The 17,065-nt window shown below is 40.5% G+C and overlaps 1 pseudogene; it reads right to left on the bottom strand.

Moving 5' to 3' along the window:
* Nucleotides 1–1,395: 1,395 nt before the first annotated feature.
* LOC110730623 lies at nucleotides 1,396–11,969 on the bottom strand (annotated as a pseudogene).
* Nucleotides 11,970–17,065: the final 5,096 nt, after the last annotated feature.

Below are 17,065 nucleotides of genomic sequence, written 5' to 3'. Positions count from 1 at the left end.
AACTTTGAAAGGTTGCACAAACTCCTAAATAAAATTTGTCTGTTAGTGTTAAAAAGATAGAGAAGGTGGAGATGTAAAGTGAAGATAAGATGGATAAAAAGAAATGACAACTTAAATTGCAAATAATATAAACATCTATTTTAAACAAATTTTGCAAATAATATGAACTAAAAATAATAATTTGATGGTATACTACATAATATAATACTAAGCTAATGCATGTTTAATGGACAAACGTTAATTTAATAATATAATAATCATCGCGAAAAGGACATTAGACAACTGGGCGTTGACCCGTTGTTATCTAAGCTATTTCAAAAAGGTCGGAATTCATGGAACATTATTGAAGAGGGGAATGAGATCTAAATATAAAAATGGAGATCAACTAACATGTACGAATAATTAATTGTGATTAAGATCGTGATTGGAGAAGATAAGTAACAATATTTAGTCCAAAGAAGATCAAAGTTGAACATAGCTTGTAGGAATAAATTAGACAATGGACTAAGATACAAGCAGCCAAGTAAGAGTTTTCTTTTCGAATAGGATGTTACGTGACTATTTTTATTACTATCAATAACACTACTAGACTACCAACAGGTACACAAGGTAAACAAAAACTAGCAAAATTGATTTGAGCTTAACTTTTTCTAAGGCAGACAAAGTTGACAGATAAAAACGTCAATGAACCAATTCAACCGTAAATAACATGTGATAGATAATTTCTTTTTAACAATAAAGTCATTTAAAATCGATATTTGATCGGCTTAAATATTTAAAGCTCAATTCTCAAGCAAGCTTGACATGCACACCAATTACATATGGAGTATGACATGCAATAATGTTCCGATAGCTCCATGCCTCCGTGAACCTCATGATCAGGAATTGAGAACAACTAATTATACTTGTAGTTTTGTTTTGGGAGCAAAACTAAATGGTAAACATGACTTTCAATTAAGCAGTAATTGATTATGTTGCTTAATCAAATTGGTACACAATAACTGCAAGCTCCTATATGATGGTTGTTTTCTTTCTTTTTTTTTTTTTTTCTTTCCTAAATATTTGATCCGAATTTAATAACCCTTTTTTTTTTTTCCTTCCTAAATATTTGATCCGAATTTAATAACCCTTTTTATATCCTATTTTACCTTATTTAAACTTATCCCTTATATATTCTTATCTAATCTAATCGAACTTATTAAACGTCATTTATTATTAATCTATTACTCGTTCATTAAGTAAAATTAATTAAGGTGAAGAGTACAAATTGAAGCATAAATCAACGAACATGAAACGAAAATAAATATAACCTTAATAACATCATAAATTTATAAAGATAACTAAATTGGAATGAGATGCATGTAAATAAGCCAACTTTTTTTCTTAGACCAACAAAGTCTTGATCATTTTTAATCTAGTTGTAGTGGCGGATCCAAGATTTCCGAGATGTTAGGTCACCATAAATTATTGATCACTTGTAAAAGTACAAAAAATAAAATTCGAATCTAGTTCAATTCATAATGAATTTCTATCCAAAAATTTTTAAAAAAAAAAAATTATATTACAACCAAATTGATTTCAATAAAAAAAAAAAAAAAATAGGACACAAAAATCTATACCACATTCAAATAGTATTTAAAAATTTCTTCTTACAAGCCAGAAGTACTGCAAATAACATGTTACAAACAAATGGTACTATAAAACTATTACATTAATTTTATGATTTTTTACTTAATTGAGAAACTTTAGGGAAAAAAATAGAAGCAAAAAAATAAAGATATAAACAGAAGAAAAAAATAAATAAAAATAATCCAAATTTTTTTATTTAGACTAGTGATTCACGTGCACCAGTGTGCTACATAGTTTCTCCACTGTCTGGTTGAACCCTAAATTCAATTTCATGTGATTGGTTCAATGTTGTTAATATCACTTCAGCTTCTTTCTCAATTACCTTCCAAGCTGCAACCACATGACGCTTCTCTCTGTGTGTGTGGTCCCCACTGCAAACCTCAACATGTAGACCCCACTTGCAATGGTATGAGTCATGTAAACTTGACCTGTTGAGTTGATCCGGTCAAGTAACTCCCTATTCAAACACTCGATTTTTGTTGATTCGAACTCACTTATCGGGTTAAACCGGAAACAAACAAGAGCAAAATTTGAAGGTGCTACAATCTCAAACCGATCATCCGATTTTACCAAACTCTCAAAATACAGAGCCATGCCAATGTCAGACCGAATATGATTTTGAAGGTTCGTAATCCCATAGGTTCGAAGCACGAACCATAAACGGAGCGACTTGAACCGTCGACCCGTACCAATTTGCCAATCCTTATAATCCACCACCGAATTCGATTCACTAAGTTCATTCTTCAAGTACTCCGGGTTAGTACCGAGAGCTTTAACCACCAAACTCGGGTTTTTCACCCACAAACAACAACAATCCAAGTAAGTTAGCAACCATTTGTGAGGTGCAATACTTAGTGAGTCAACTCGGTCAACCCCATTTAAGTGGTGCCTAAACTCAGGGCATATACAAGCACTTCCAGCATAAGCAGCATCAACATGGACCCAAAGGTCATAATGACCTAGTTAAAGGTCAAAACATTGATGGTTAACTACGTCATTTCTACTTGCAACAACCAACTCATTCATGAGAAGAGATAATGATCAAGAATTGATTAAATTATAAATAACACATACAACATTCCCATCATCTCTAACCAACTTTCTCCATCTATCGTATATGATGCTCGATCGTAGGAAACTACGTTACTTTGACTTATTTAGGTGCAAATAAAATAAGCTTGAACGACACTCCTATTAGTGAACTATGCTCGTACTAGTGAACTCTAATAATTACTTTGACTTATTTAGGTGCAAATAAAACTATGCTCGTACTAGTGAACTCTAATAATTAAATAACGCTATATTCAACTAACCTGATTCAGTATGAGATTTTCCTATCAAGCCTGATATGATGTTCAGATTTAACTAAACTTTGAGCTTATTTGTATGTAGTCGTGAAGGGAAAAAAAATCGTTAAATATGATGTCATTAAATTCTATTTATAATATTGTGTATTTTTCAGATCTGTTTTCCAAATATGTATTTTTGTAATTCTTTTTATTTAAAAAAGTAATAAAGAGAAAAGATACTCCATATTAAAATATATATAAACTCAGACAAAACATATTATTAGACTAACCTACAACATCGAGGAGTTTATCAACTAAACTAATTAACATCTAGTTACATAAAAAATTAAATATTATTGTCATCAATCTTTTCATAAACAAAAGTATTATTTATATTATTGTCATCAATCTTTTCAAAAACAAAAGTATTATTATATCATACTATATACGGAGTATAACACAAATAAGTTAGACAAACCTACAATATCGAGGAAATCTTTCAATGGATCAATGGCGGCTGTCGAAGTGGTCCCCACAGTAACACATAAGTAAAGTGGGACCATGCCAGCTGCCACATCAGCTTTAATGCACTTGCGAAAGTGACAGGGTGTCCAATGCAAAATTTGAATCGACCGTTGTAGGAATCAATCTGATATTATTAGGTGGTATGCCGACCATCTTGCATGCCTTAGCGAAGGTAGAATGTGTTTGATCGGAGGCATAGTGTTAGAATCCAACTCCTTTTGATGTATTAGATTCCATTTAAGTGCTTTCCTAGAGTTTAGGTTATGTTTTCTTAGCTTGAGGTCCCATTATTGTGTTATTGTCAGATCAGTGTTCACTAGGGATTCTCCTTGTATGTCATTTAAAGCTCTTTAGAGGGCGAATGATTAATGAAATCTTGAAGCCTTCTACCAAGTGTTGCCTTGCTTTTATGCTTGTTTGTTGTTAGACCTTTATAGATATTGTGTCTTACTTGCATATTAGCTCCCCTCCAACCCAACTTGATGCGCTAAGGACTCGTGGTTCAGACCCGCTTGTGCCCGCTTTGAAGTATCAGCCGTCACAAGCCCCGACCACCCGCACTCCGTCGCCCAGATAGACGTGAGTGCTCCTGAGATTTTATTGCCCGCTTGTGTTGCTTTGTGCTCACAAGCCCCTCTTCCGCTCAAGGCTAGCGTTCTTGCCGCCAAAAGGCTAGAGCGCGCCGCACGTTTCGGGGTCCAAACTCCCGGACCGTGACAGTTGGTATCAGAGCCGAGGCTCAAACCTCGTCGCAAGCAACCCGTGTGGGCACCAAGGAGGGCTACACGAAGATGGAATTCGTAGAAGAAAGGCTCGCTTGGCTCGAGGAGAAGGCGGACAAATGGGCCGAGCTCCAAGTCATTGTACACGAGCAAGCCGAGCAAATTGTGAAATTGATGGCTGACAGAGATGCCCTCCGCGAACAATTGCAATTTGTTCAAGGAAAAGCCGACGAAGCACTTGAGAAATGTGCTACCTTAACGCGCTGTGGGCAGAGACGCACTGGGTGTTGGTGCGGCGAAGATAAAGCCGCCCAAACCTCGCGACTACAGTGGCGCTAGAGATGCGAAAGAAGTTGATAACTTCCTCTTCGACATGGAGCAGTACTTCCGAATATGTCAACTAAGTGACGATCAGAAGGTGGATACTGCCATCATGTACTTGTCCGAAGATGCTAAGCTGTGGTGGCGCACCAAGCACGCAGACATCGAAGCAGGAAGGATCAAGATTGATACATGGGCGGAGTTCAAAGAGGAACTCAAAGAACAATTCTACCCCGTCAACACAGCGTTTGTTGCACGGATGAAGTTGCAAGAGTGCCGCCAGAAGGGTTCTCTTCGCAACTATGTTAAGGAATACTCGGCGATAATGTTGGACATCACAGACATGAATGAGAAAGATCGTGTGTTCAACTTTGTCAACGGGTTAAAGGAATGGGCGCAGCGAGAGATTTTGAGGCAGAATATTGATACCCTCGCTGCTGCTATGTGTGCTGCTGAGAGATTGATGGACTACTCAGTCGGGAAGGGTCGTCAATCTGAGAAGGATTCAAGTGGGACGTCAACACGCTCTAACAGTCCGTCTCCAAGCTCTCCAAAGGGTACAGAGAACGGCTCACGAGTATCATCCAACACCATTAATACATATCATAGAAGAAGTGGAGGAGGTGATGCCTAGAGACAAACATCTACCCCCTCCCACAACTCAGGAAACTCGAGGGCCGGCGCATCCTCGGCAAACACAAGGGCAATAAACTGCATACTTTGTCGAGGTCCACACAAATGGTGGGATTGCGAGCATAAAGAAGAACTTGACAAGATCCAAAAGAGATTGTCATCCATGTCCGTTCAGGAGGCCACAAAAGAGACTAGCAGCGATGAGGAGCCCACATATAGGATGGGTTCCATACGACGCCTGAGTGCTATGAGAATGATAGCACCTCAAGAAGAACCAGAAGTCCGATATCTTTCGGCAATGCGAGTGATGGAGCCTGAGAAGAAGGCAACATCGAAGAAACAAGCTCGCACCAGAAACCCAGAGAAGCGGGAGATGAAGCCCATGGAGTTGGCAACATCCCAGATACACACCCGCCAAAACCAGAATCAGTCACAAGGTTCGAAGCAAAGAGCGACGAGCCCAGAGACACCAAAGAGACACCAAAGAAGAACCCCCCAAGAGGGAGGAAAAACAGTGGTTGAGCAAACAACGCAGGGCGCGTGCAAGGGATTACAAAGAAAATGGTCACCCAAGAGGCACCAGCCACAACTTGAAGCTCTCCACCACAGTCTCAAGGAAGCAGCTCCCCAACAGATGATGGTGGAAGCAGCTGTCCCCCTTAATTCAACAGATTCCACTCCCAGGAGGAAATTTAGAGATGAAGCTCTCAACACGATGTTCGGGCCGAGCGACTCCAGAGACAAGCTCCTGGTCAACAAAGAAGATCCAGCTCAAGAGTCAGATAAGATTCCAGAAGATAGCCGCACCAACGGCGCATCCGAAACTTGAGTTAGTTTAGGGTTTTCTAATTTTGATTGTAACTTTTGGAAGTGGACGAGGTCGTCGACAGCTTAAGTAGGGGAGGATGTTAGAATCCAACTCCTTTTGATGTATTAGATTCCATTTAAGTGCTTTCCTAGAGTTTAGGTTATGTTTTCTTAGCTTGAGGTCCCATTATTGTGTTACTATCAGATCAGTGTTCACTAGGGATTCTCCTTGTATGTCATTTAAAGCTCTTTAGAGGGCGAATGATTAATGAAATCTTGAAGCCTTCTACCAAGTGTTGCCTTGCTTTTATGCTTGTTTGTTGTTAGACCTTTATAGATATTGTGTCTTACCTGCATATTAGCTCCCCTCCAACCCAACTTGATGCGCTAAGGACTCGTGGTTCAGACCCACTTGTGCCCGCTTTGAAGTATCAGCCGTCACAAGCCCCGACCACCCGCACTCCGTCGCCCAGATAGACGTGAGTGCTCCTGAGATTTTATTGCCCGCTTGTGTTGCTTTGTGCTCACAAGCCCCTCTTCCGCTCAAGGCTAGCGTTCTTGCCGCCAAAAGGCTAGAGCGCACCGCACGTTTCGGGGTCCAAACTCCCGGACCGTGACAGTTGGTATCAGAGCCGAGGCTCAAACCTCGTCGCAAGCAACCCGTGTGGGCACCAAGGAGGGCTACACGAAGATGGAATTCGTAGAAGAAAGGCTCGCTTGGCTCGAGGAGAAGGCGGACAAATGGGCCGAGCTCCAAGTCATTGTACACGAGCAAGCCGAGCAAATTGTGAAATTGATGGCTGACAGAGATGCCCTCCGCGAACAATTGCAATTTGTTCAAGGAAAAGCCGACGAAGCACTTGAGAAATGTGCTACCTTAACGCGCGCTGTGGGAAGAGATGCACTGGGTGTTGGTGCGGCGAAGATAAAGCCGCCCAAACCTCGCGACTACAGTGGCGCTAGAGATGCGAAAGAAGTTGATAACTTCCTCTTCGACATGGAGCAGTACTTCCGAATATGTCAACTAAGTGACGATCAGAAGGTGGATACTGCCATCATGTACTTGTCCGAAGATTCTAAGCTGTGGTGGCGCACCAAGCACGCAGACATCGAAGCAGGAAGGATCAAGATTGATACATGGGCGGAGTTCAAAGAGGAACTCAAAGAACAATTCTACCCCGTCAACACAGCGTTTGTTGCACGGATGAAGTTGCAAGAGTGCCGTCAGAAGGGTTCTCTTCGCAACTATGTTAAGGAATACTCGGCGATAATGTTGGACATCACAGACATGAATGAGAAAGATCGTGTGTTCAACTTTGTCAACGGGTTAAAGGAATGGGCGCAGCGAGAGATTTTGAGGCAGAATATTGATACCCTCGCTGCTGCTATGTGTGCTGCTGAGAGATTGATGGACTACTCAGTCGGAAAGGGTCGTCAATCTTAGAAGGATTCAAGTGGGACGTCAACACGCTCTAACAGTCCGTCTCCAAGCTCTCCAAAGGGTACAGAGAACGGCTCACGAGTATCGTCCAACACCATTAATACATATCATAGAAGAAGTGGAGGAGGTGATGCCTAGAGACAAACATCTACCCCCTCCCACAACTCAGGAAACTCGAGGGCCGGCGCATCCTCGGCAAACACAAGGGCAATAAACTGCATACTTTGTCGAGGTCCACACAAATGGTGGGATTGCGAGCATAAAGAAGAACTTGACAAGATCCAAAAGAGATTGTCATCCATGTCCGTTCAGGAGGCCACAAAAGAGACTAGCAGCGATGAGGAGCCCACATATAGGATGGGTTCCATACGACGCCTGAGTGCTATGAGAATGATAGCACCTCAAGAAGAACCAGAAGTCCGATATCTTTCGGCAATGCGAGTGATGGAGCCTGAGAAGAAGGCAACATCGAAGAAACAAGCTCGCACCAGAAACCCAGAGAAGCGGGAGATGAAGCCCATGGAGTTGGCAACATCCCAGATACACACCCGCCAAAATCAGAATCAGTCACAAGGTTCGAAGCAAAGAGCGACGAGCCCAGAGACACCAAAGAGACACCAAAGAAGAACCCCCCAAGAGGGAGGAAAAACAGTGGTTGAGCAAACAACGCAGGGCGCGTGCAAGGGATTACAAAGAAAATGGTCACCCAAGAGGCACCAGCCACAACTTGAAGCTCTCCACCACAGTCTCAAGGAAGCAGCTCCCCAACAGATGATGGTGGAAGCAGATGTCCCCCTTAATTCAACAGATTCCACTCCCAGGAGGAAATTTAGAGATGAAGCTCTCAACAAGATGTTCGGGCCGAGCGACTCCAGAGACAAGCTCCTGGTCAACAAAGAAGATCCAGCTCAAGAGTCAGATAAGATTCCAGAAGATAGCCGCACCAACGGCGCATCCGAAACTTGAGTTAGTTTAGGGTTTTCTAATTTTGATTGTAACTTTTGGAAGTCGACGAGGTCGTCGACAGCTTAAGTAGGGGAGGATGTTAGAATCCAACTCCTTTTGATGTATTAGATTCCATTTAAGTGCTTTCCTAGAGTTTAGGTTATGTTTTCTTAGCTTGAGGTCCCATTATTGTGTTACTGTCAGATCAGTGTTCACTAGGGATTCTCCTTGTATGTCATTTAAAGCTCTTTAGAGGGCGAATGATTAATGAAATCTTGAAGCCTTCTACCAAGTGTTGCCTTGCTTTTATGCTTGTTTGTTGTTAGACCTTTATAGATATTGTGTCTTACTTGCATATTAGCTCCCCTCCAACCCAACTTGATGCGCTAAGGACTCGTGGTTCAGACCCGCTTGTGCCCGCTTTGAAGTATCAGCCGTCACAAGCCCCGACCACCCGCACTCCGTCGCCCAGATAGACGTGAGTGCTCCTGAGATTTTATTGCCCGCTTGTGTTGCTTTGTGCTCACAAGCCCCTCTTCCGCTCAAGGCTAGCGTTCTTGCCGCCAAAAGGCTAGAGCGCGCCGCACGTTTCGGGGTCCAAACTCCCGGACCGTGACAGTTGGTATCAGAGCCGAGGCTCAAACCTCGTCGCAAGCAACCCGTGTGGGCACCAAGGAGGGCTACACGAAGATGGAATTCGTAGAAGAAAGGCTCGCTTGGCTCGAGGAGAAGGCGGACAAATGGGCCGAGCTCCAAGTCATTGTACACGAGCAAGCCGAGCAAATTGTGAAATTGATGGCTGACAGAGATGCCCTCCGCGAACAATTGCAATTTGTTCAAGGAAAAGCCGACGAAGCACTTGAGAAATGTGCTACCTTAACGCGCGCTGTGGGCAGAGACGCACTGGGTGTTGGTGCGGCGAAGATAAAGCCGCCCAAACCTCGCGACTACAGTGGCGCTAGAGATGCGAAAGAAGTTGATAACTTCCTCTTCGACATGGAGCAGTACTTCCGAATATGTCAACTAAGCGACGATCAGAAGGTGGATACTGCCATCATGTACTTGTCCGAAGATGCTAAGCTGTGGTGGCGCACCAAGCATGCATACATCGAAGCAGGAAGGATCAAGATTGATACATGGGCGGAGTTCAAAGAGGAACTCAAAGAACAATTCTACCCCGTCAACACAGCGTTTGTTGCACGGATGAAGTTGCAAGAGTGCCGCCAGAAGGGTTCTCTTCGCAACTATGTTAAGGAATACTCGGCGATAATGTTGGACATCACAGACATGAATGAGAAAGATCGTGTGTTCAACTTTGTCAACGGGTTAAAGGAATGGGCGCAGCGAGAGATTTTGAGGCAGAATATTGATACCCTTGCTGCTGCTATGTGTGCTGCTGAGAGATTGATGGACTACTCAGTCGGGAAGGGTCGTCAATATGAGAAGGATTCAACTGGGACGTCAACACGCTCTAACAGTCCGTCTCCAAGCTCTCCAAAGGGTACAGAGAACGGCTCACGAGTATCGTCCAACACCATTAATACATATCATAGAAGAAGTGGAGGAGGTGATGCCTAGAGACAAACATCTACCCCCTCCCACAACTCAGGAAACTCGAGGGCCGGCGCATCCTCGGCAAACACAAGGGCAATAAACTGCATACTTTGTCGAGGTCCACACAAATGGTGGGATTGCGAGCATAAAGAAGAACTTGACAAGATCCAAAAGAGATTGTCATCCATGTCCGTTCAGGAGGCCACAAAAGAGACTAGCAGCGATGAGGAGCCCACATATAGGATGGGTTCTATACGACGCCTGAGTGCTATGAGAATGATAGCACCTCAAGAAGAACCAGAAGTCCGATATCTTTCGGCAATGCGAGTGATGGAGCCTTAGAAGAAGGCAACATCGAAGAAACAAGCTCGCACCAGAAACCCAGAGAAGCGGGAGATGAAGCCCATGGAGTTGGCAACATCCCAGATACACACCCGCCAAAACCAGAATCAGTCACAAGGTTCGAAGCAAAGAGCGACGAGCCCAGAGACACCAAAGAGACACCAAAGAAGAACCCCCCAAGAGGGAGGAAAAACAGTGGTTGAGCAAACAACGCAAGGCGCGTGCAAGGGATTACAAAGAAAATGGTCACCCAAGAGGCACCAGCCACAACTTGAAGCTCTCCACCACAGTCTCAAGGAAGCAGCTCCCCAACAGATGATGGTGGAAGCAGCTGTCCCCCTTAATTCAACAGATTCCACTCCCAGGAGGAAATTTAGAGATGAAGCTCTCAACAAGATGTTCGGGCCGAGCGACTCCAGAGACAAGCTCCTGGTCAACAAAGAAGATCCAGCTCAAGAGTCAGATAAGATTCCAGAAGATAGCCGCACCAACGGCGCATCCGAAACTTGAGTTAGTTTAGGGTTTTCTAATTTTGATTGTAACTTTTGGAAGTCGACGAGGTCGTCGACAGCTTAAGTAGGGGAGGATGTTAGAATCCAACTCCTTTTGATGTATTAGATTCCATTTAAGTGCTTTCCTAGAGTTTAGGTTATGTTTTCTTAGCTTGAGGTCCCATTATTGTGTTACTGTCAGATCAGTGTTCACTAGGGATTCTCCTTGTATGTCATTTAAAGCTCTTTAGAGGGCGAATGATTAATGAAATCTTGAAGCCTTCTACCAAGTGTTGCCTTGCTTCTATGCTTGTTTGTTGTTAGACCTTTATAGATATTGTGTCTTACTTGCATATTAGCTCCCCTCCAACCCAACTTGATGCGCTAAGGACTCGTGGTTCGGACCCGCTTTGAAGTATCAGCCGTCACAAGCCCCGACCACCCGCACTCCGTCGCCCAGATAGACATGAGTGCTCCTGAGATTTTATTGCCCGCTTGTGTTGCTTTGTGCTCACAAGCCCCTCTTCCGCTCAAGGCTAGCGTTCTTGCCGCCAAAAGGCTAGAGCGCGCCGCACGTTTCGGGGTCCAAACTCCCGGACCGTGACACATAGACTACTAGTTTCGATAATGGATTATCGACGTTAGTCGCCGCCATTGCCCGGTTTCTTGCTGCTACGAGTGTGCAAAGTATGGCCTCACTTGTTGTTCCATGTAGCACACCTCCTCCCGTCCCTTATATTTAACCAATTTGGATACATTAGTACTACGTATAATACGTACATATATATAATTTAAGACATTTTTCGTATCTATATATATGAATAGTTTAGACTTTAGTAATCCAAATCACATTTTTAGGGTTGCAAAGAAAAATAGTTGACAATATATAAATTTGGTTATGCTTTGTTACAAAGAAACAAATAGAAACATGAATATAACTATGATGTGGACTCCTTTCAAAAAAAAAAAAAAAAAAAAAAAAAAAAAAAAAAAAACACTATGATGGGGACATGGGAAAATATAACTATGATGTGGACATGGGAAAACAACAAATGATCGATAAATGAAGGCTCAGGATCAGTGGCGGACCTGGGCTTGTGCCTGGTGGGTCAAGTGACTCACCAGGGCCCAAAAAAAAATTTTCAGTTATTTAAAAAAAAAAAAAAAAAAAAAAAAACTTTCTTTAGCTTCCCGAGTTACTGTCTTCCTCTGTTCCTCAAAGTTCAAACCCTAGCCTTCTTCTCTAGTTCTCTTCGCCTCTTCGCTTCATCTCCAGTTCTCCACCCAGCCACCGTTCTCTTCGCCTGCTCCGTCTCCGTGGAGTCGTGGACGGTGGACAATAACAGGAAAAGGGTAGTGAAGGGCTGAGATTTTTATTGCTCGAAAGAAAAAGGAAAGAAAAACAGGAGGCCTGATATTAGAAAAAAGATTAAAACCAAAACCGACTGCAAATACTTGCAGGTTATAAAATTGCAGTTTAGATTACTGAATTGCAAACCTCTTTCCTCTCAAATTTTCCAGAAAACCCTAATCGAAGAGAAGCAATAGAAATTGAGAAAAAACTTTAAAGAATAATGGATGATTCTATCCCTGTTCGTCTTTTTTGCTTTATTCCTCCTCTAACTGAGTTTCGGGATGCAGATCCATGGGATAACACTAACCTCGATAAGTTTACGGACGATCTTCTAGCGAAGTGGGACGAGTAAGATTATAATTTTCCAGATTTTATCAAACTTAAGCTTTTCTTTGTCTCTGCTATTATTTAGTTTTCACAATTATGATTATTATTATTTTAAATCTATATTGTTTGAATTCTATGTGTTTTGTTTTAGGGGTAATAATGATAATAATGATAATGCTGAAGTGCTGACTTGCTGAGTGCCTGAGTGATTATTTTAAATCAAATGTTGAATGATTGTTTAATTACTTATTTGGAGAATGATTTGTTTTTGAATGTTAGCATGGAAGATATCATAAATCGATATCAAAACATGAAAACTCGTCGAGAACTATTGTAATAAGTTTGTATTACTATTTAATTATCTTTTGTAGTATTATATGAACATTTGGTTGTATTTTGTACTGTTTGAATATTTAGATGTATTTTTTAGTACTATTATTTGGTTGTTTGGTAAAAAAAAAAATTTTACATATTTGATTATCGATTGTGACTCACCAGTCGGAAATTCCTGGGTCCGCCACTGCTCAGGATGCAGGTGTAGGAAAACATACGGAGTACTATAGCATTCACATGTACAAAAGTGATGATTGGAAGGATCAAATGACTATATATATATAGCCACTAAAATTCTAGTCCTAAGGGACATATATATATTATTACTCTATTTATTAAATATTTAAAATTCTAAATTATGAACATGAAAAAATCAGATTAAGTTCTATTTTTTTTCTTGCAGGCAGATTAAGTTCAATAAAGTACATGTATATAATCTATATATATTCTTGATGATAGACTTAATTGATCTATTACCAATTTGTTTCTACGACGGTCGTTTTAAATATGACTATTATACTAATGATTAACAATATGAGTGATCCATTTTTTCACACTATAAATTGGGCACAATTATTATTTTAATATCTAAAATGCAAATATAATTTTTAAAAATTTTAATCCAACATAAAATTAATATTTTTCAAGAAACTATAAAATAAGTGTTAGGATATAATTATGTTGTGAGATATATTTTGTGAATATATTTGTATATATCTTGTTAGGAGTTTTTGGCTAGGTTAATATTATAAGCTTATATATATATGTGTTTAATGGTAAAGGCTCATTAAGCTATTGATAGTGGTTGGGTGTATAAAATTAAATATACTTCTATAGGTGAAGTAGAGTTACTTAAAGGTTGTCTTGTTGTGTATGGCAATTGACATAATTACAGGTTGCAGGTGTTGATTATAATGAGACTTTTGCCCCTGTGGCAAAAATGGGGACTGTTAGACTTTTTCTTTCCGTTGCAGCTTCTTTAAATTGGGAATTGCATCAAATGGATGTTCATAATGTCTTTCTTCATGGTGATTTGGAGGAGGAAGTATATATGCAGTAACCTCCGGGTTATAATTGTCCTACTCCAAGGAAAGTTTGTAGGTTGCATAAGTCTCTATATGGTCTGAAACAGGCTCCTTCATAGTGGTTTTCTAAATTGTCTAAAGCCTTGAAATCTTATGGTTTCAAGCAATCATATGCAGATTATTCTTTGTTCAGTTATATTCAGGGTATGGTCTCCCTTCATGCTCTTGTATATGTTGATGATCTTATTATTGTTGGTTCGTTTCATGATGCGATTATTCGTTTTAAAAAATAATTGAGTACTTGCTTTCATATGAAAGACCTCGGTGTGTGTTGAAGTATTTTTTGGGTATTGAAGTTGCTCGTGGTCCGAAAGGTATATTTTTGTCTCAGCGTAAATATGCTTTAGATGTGCTATCTGAGGCAGGAATGTTAGGTTGTAAGCCTATTGATACTCCTATAGAGCAGAACCATCGTCTTGCATATGCCGAGGGGAGCCATTCTTTCAATCTGATTAGTATCGTCGTTTAGTTACGCGACTTGTTTATTTATCTGTAACTCGTCCAGAGTTGAGTTACTTTGTTCATACTCTTGCACAATTTTTGAGTAACCCGCAAGTGCGACATTGGGATGCGGCAATCAGGGTACTTCGCTATATCAAAGGTAGTCCTGGGTCAGGGTATATTGTTACGTCCTATGAAGGACATGTGTTTGACGGCTTTCAATGATAGTGATTGGGCAGCGTGTCCTTTGACTCGTCGTTCTTTGTTTGGTTATATGGTTTTTCTTGGTTGTTCCCCTGTCTCGTGGAAGACTAAGAAACAAGCGACAGTATCTCGTTCTTCTACTGAAGCTGAGTATCGTGCTTTGGCACTTACAACTTGTGAATTAAAGTGGTTGAAATCTTTGTTGTCCTCTCTTAGTATTTTGCATCCCAAGCCTATGAAGTTGTATTGTGACAGTCAATCTGCACTCCATATTGCTAAAAATCCTGTTTTTCATGATCGTACTAAGCATATAGAGGTAGATTGTCACTTTGTTCATGATGAGTTGGTGAATGGTAATCTAGCTACTGCGTATGTTCCTAGAGGTCATCAGTTAGCAGATATTTTGACGAAGGCACTTGGGAAACGACAGTTTGGTTTTCTTCTTAACAAGTTGGACATTCGTGATTTACATGCTCCAACTTGAGGGGCGGGAGTATTAGGATATAATTATGTTGTGAGATATATTTGTATATATCTTGTTAGGAGTTTTTGGCATGTTAGGTTAATGTTGTAAGCCTATATAAATGTGTTTAATGGTAAAGGCTCATTAAGCCGTTTTCTCCTAAATTTCTCGTGAGTTTAACAATAAGAATAAAAATTACATAAATAAAACTAAAAATTTGATGAATTAAAAAAATGTTGATAATAATATTTATAGCAAAAATAAATTATATAATTAATTACTAGGAGAAAAATACATCAATTATAAACTACATAATCATTAAACATTATACTAATCATATTTCAAACGATCACTATAAAATTTTCAACAAAAAGAGGCAGCCACAACCATGTCCGCGTTTTATAAATGTACACTTTACAAACACAGGAACACTATGCACACCGTATTGCTCACAGGCACTGACATAGAAAGGTGTAATAAATATCAAAACCAAAACACCTTCTATAATTATTTTTTTTAATTAATATTAGTGACACAATAGTTTTCTTGCATAGAGTACTCCGTTTTAGTGAAAAAACAATAATGTTTGTACACAGTAACTCGATTTTAAATTAGAAGACTAACCGACTAAGAGCATAACCCCCTTCTCGGCAAAAAAAAAAAAAAAAAAAAAAAAAAAAAAAAAAAAAAAAAAAAGAGAAACGAAATATATATATATATATATATATATATATATATATATATATATATATATATATAATAAAAGACTGCCTCAGCTTTGGAGATGAACAAGAACTATTGTATACACAATAATACTGTTTAAAAATTTTGAAAATAAATAAGGAAAATTCATGGGATTAATCCCACATTTGGGCCTTTTCTTTTTAATAATTCCACCTTTGGGTTATTTTTAAATAACCCAATCTTTATCTCCCGATCTTTTTTAATGGTCCTAACCGATCAGGTAACCTGTTTTAACAAGTTACTTGACACGTGGCGACCTATGATTGGTCTAGAAAATAATAATAAAAAAAATAATATTTTAAAAAAAGTTAGATTTTTTAAAAGAAAAATAAAAAATAAAAAATAAAAAAAAACCACCCAGCCCGGCCCCTACCCAGCATCGGATTCGGCCAGCTGCTTAAACCCGTTCCCTCCCGCAGCTCCTGCCACCCAGCCCCTTACCCAGCACCGGATCCGGCCACTCAGCCCCCAACCACATCACCGGCATTGCGCGTCGGTGCTCGACGATCCCCTAATCAGAGGAGATTTCAACTAAGGTAGGGGTATGGGTGAAGGTAGCTGAGGTCGCAGTTCAGGTAGGGTGATGGGGTGGTGGTTTCGGTTCATTTGGTGAAGGAAATAGTAGTTTGGTAGGTGGTCTCGGGTTGGGGTATGGCCTATGGGTGAAGGTGGCTGAGGTGGTGGACTGGTGGTGAACTAGAAACCCAACCCTAACCCTAAACGCCTTCTCCGTCCCGATCCCAGTCCCCTCCCCTTCCCTCGTTCCAATTCCGGCAACACTCCCCTTCCCCCGACCCTATTCTGGCCTCCCTCCTCTTTCCCCGGCTCGAGTTCTACAACCCTCACATTCCCCCGCCACGATTTCAGCCTCCCTCACTTTCCCCTGCCTCGATTTAGGCCGCCTAAACCACCCACAATAGCGACGATGATGACATGAGCTTCGATCTGATGGTTGGGGCTGGTGGAGGAGGTGGCTGGGGTTATGTGGACGACGACAACCCGGTGGCAGGGACTTGTGGATGGAGGAGGTGGCTGGCTTGCTGCCTTTTTTTGTTTTTTTTTTTTAATTTTGTTTTTTAATTTAAAATTTTAGACAAATTGTATTAGTGACACATGTATTTTAACCCCAAAAAAAAAAAAAATTACCTCTTCAACCGGTTACTGGTCATCCGGGATCATTTTGAGCGGATTGGGTATAAAGGTGGGATTATTAAAAAATAACCCATAGGTGGGATTATTAAAAAGAAACGGCCTAAAGGTGGGATTATTCCCATGAATTTTTCCAATAAATAATGCATTTTTATTAAAAATAATAACTAGTGAGTAATTAAGGCGTTGCCCCACATTGCTACTTTGTAATTGTGCAACTGCTAATTTTTTAAAAGACATTTAATAGTTTGTATGTGTTTTCAATA

Source organism: Chenopodium quinoa, unplaced genomic scaffold (assembly GCF_001683475.1).
Source record: "Chenopodium quinoa cultivar QQ74 unplaced genomic scaffold, ASM168347v1, whole genome shotgun sequence".
Lineage (NCBI taxonomy): Eukaryota > Viridiplantae > Streptophyta > Magnoliopsida > Caryophyllales > Amaranthaceae > Chenopodium > Chenopodium quinoa.
Note: the sequence above shows the minus strand (reverse complement) of the source record. Positions and strands in the feature narration are given on the sequence as shown.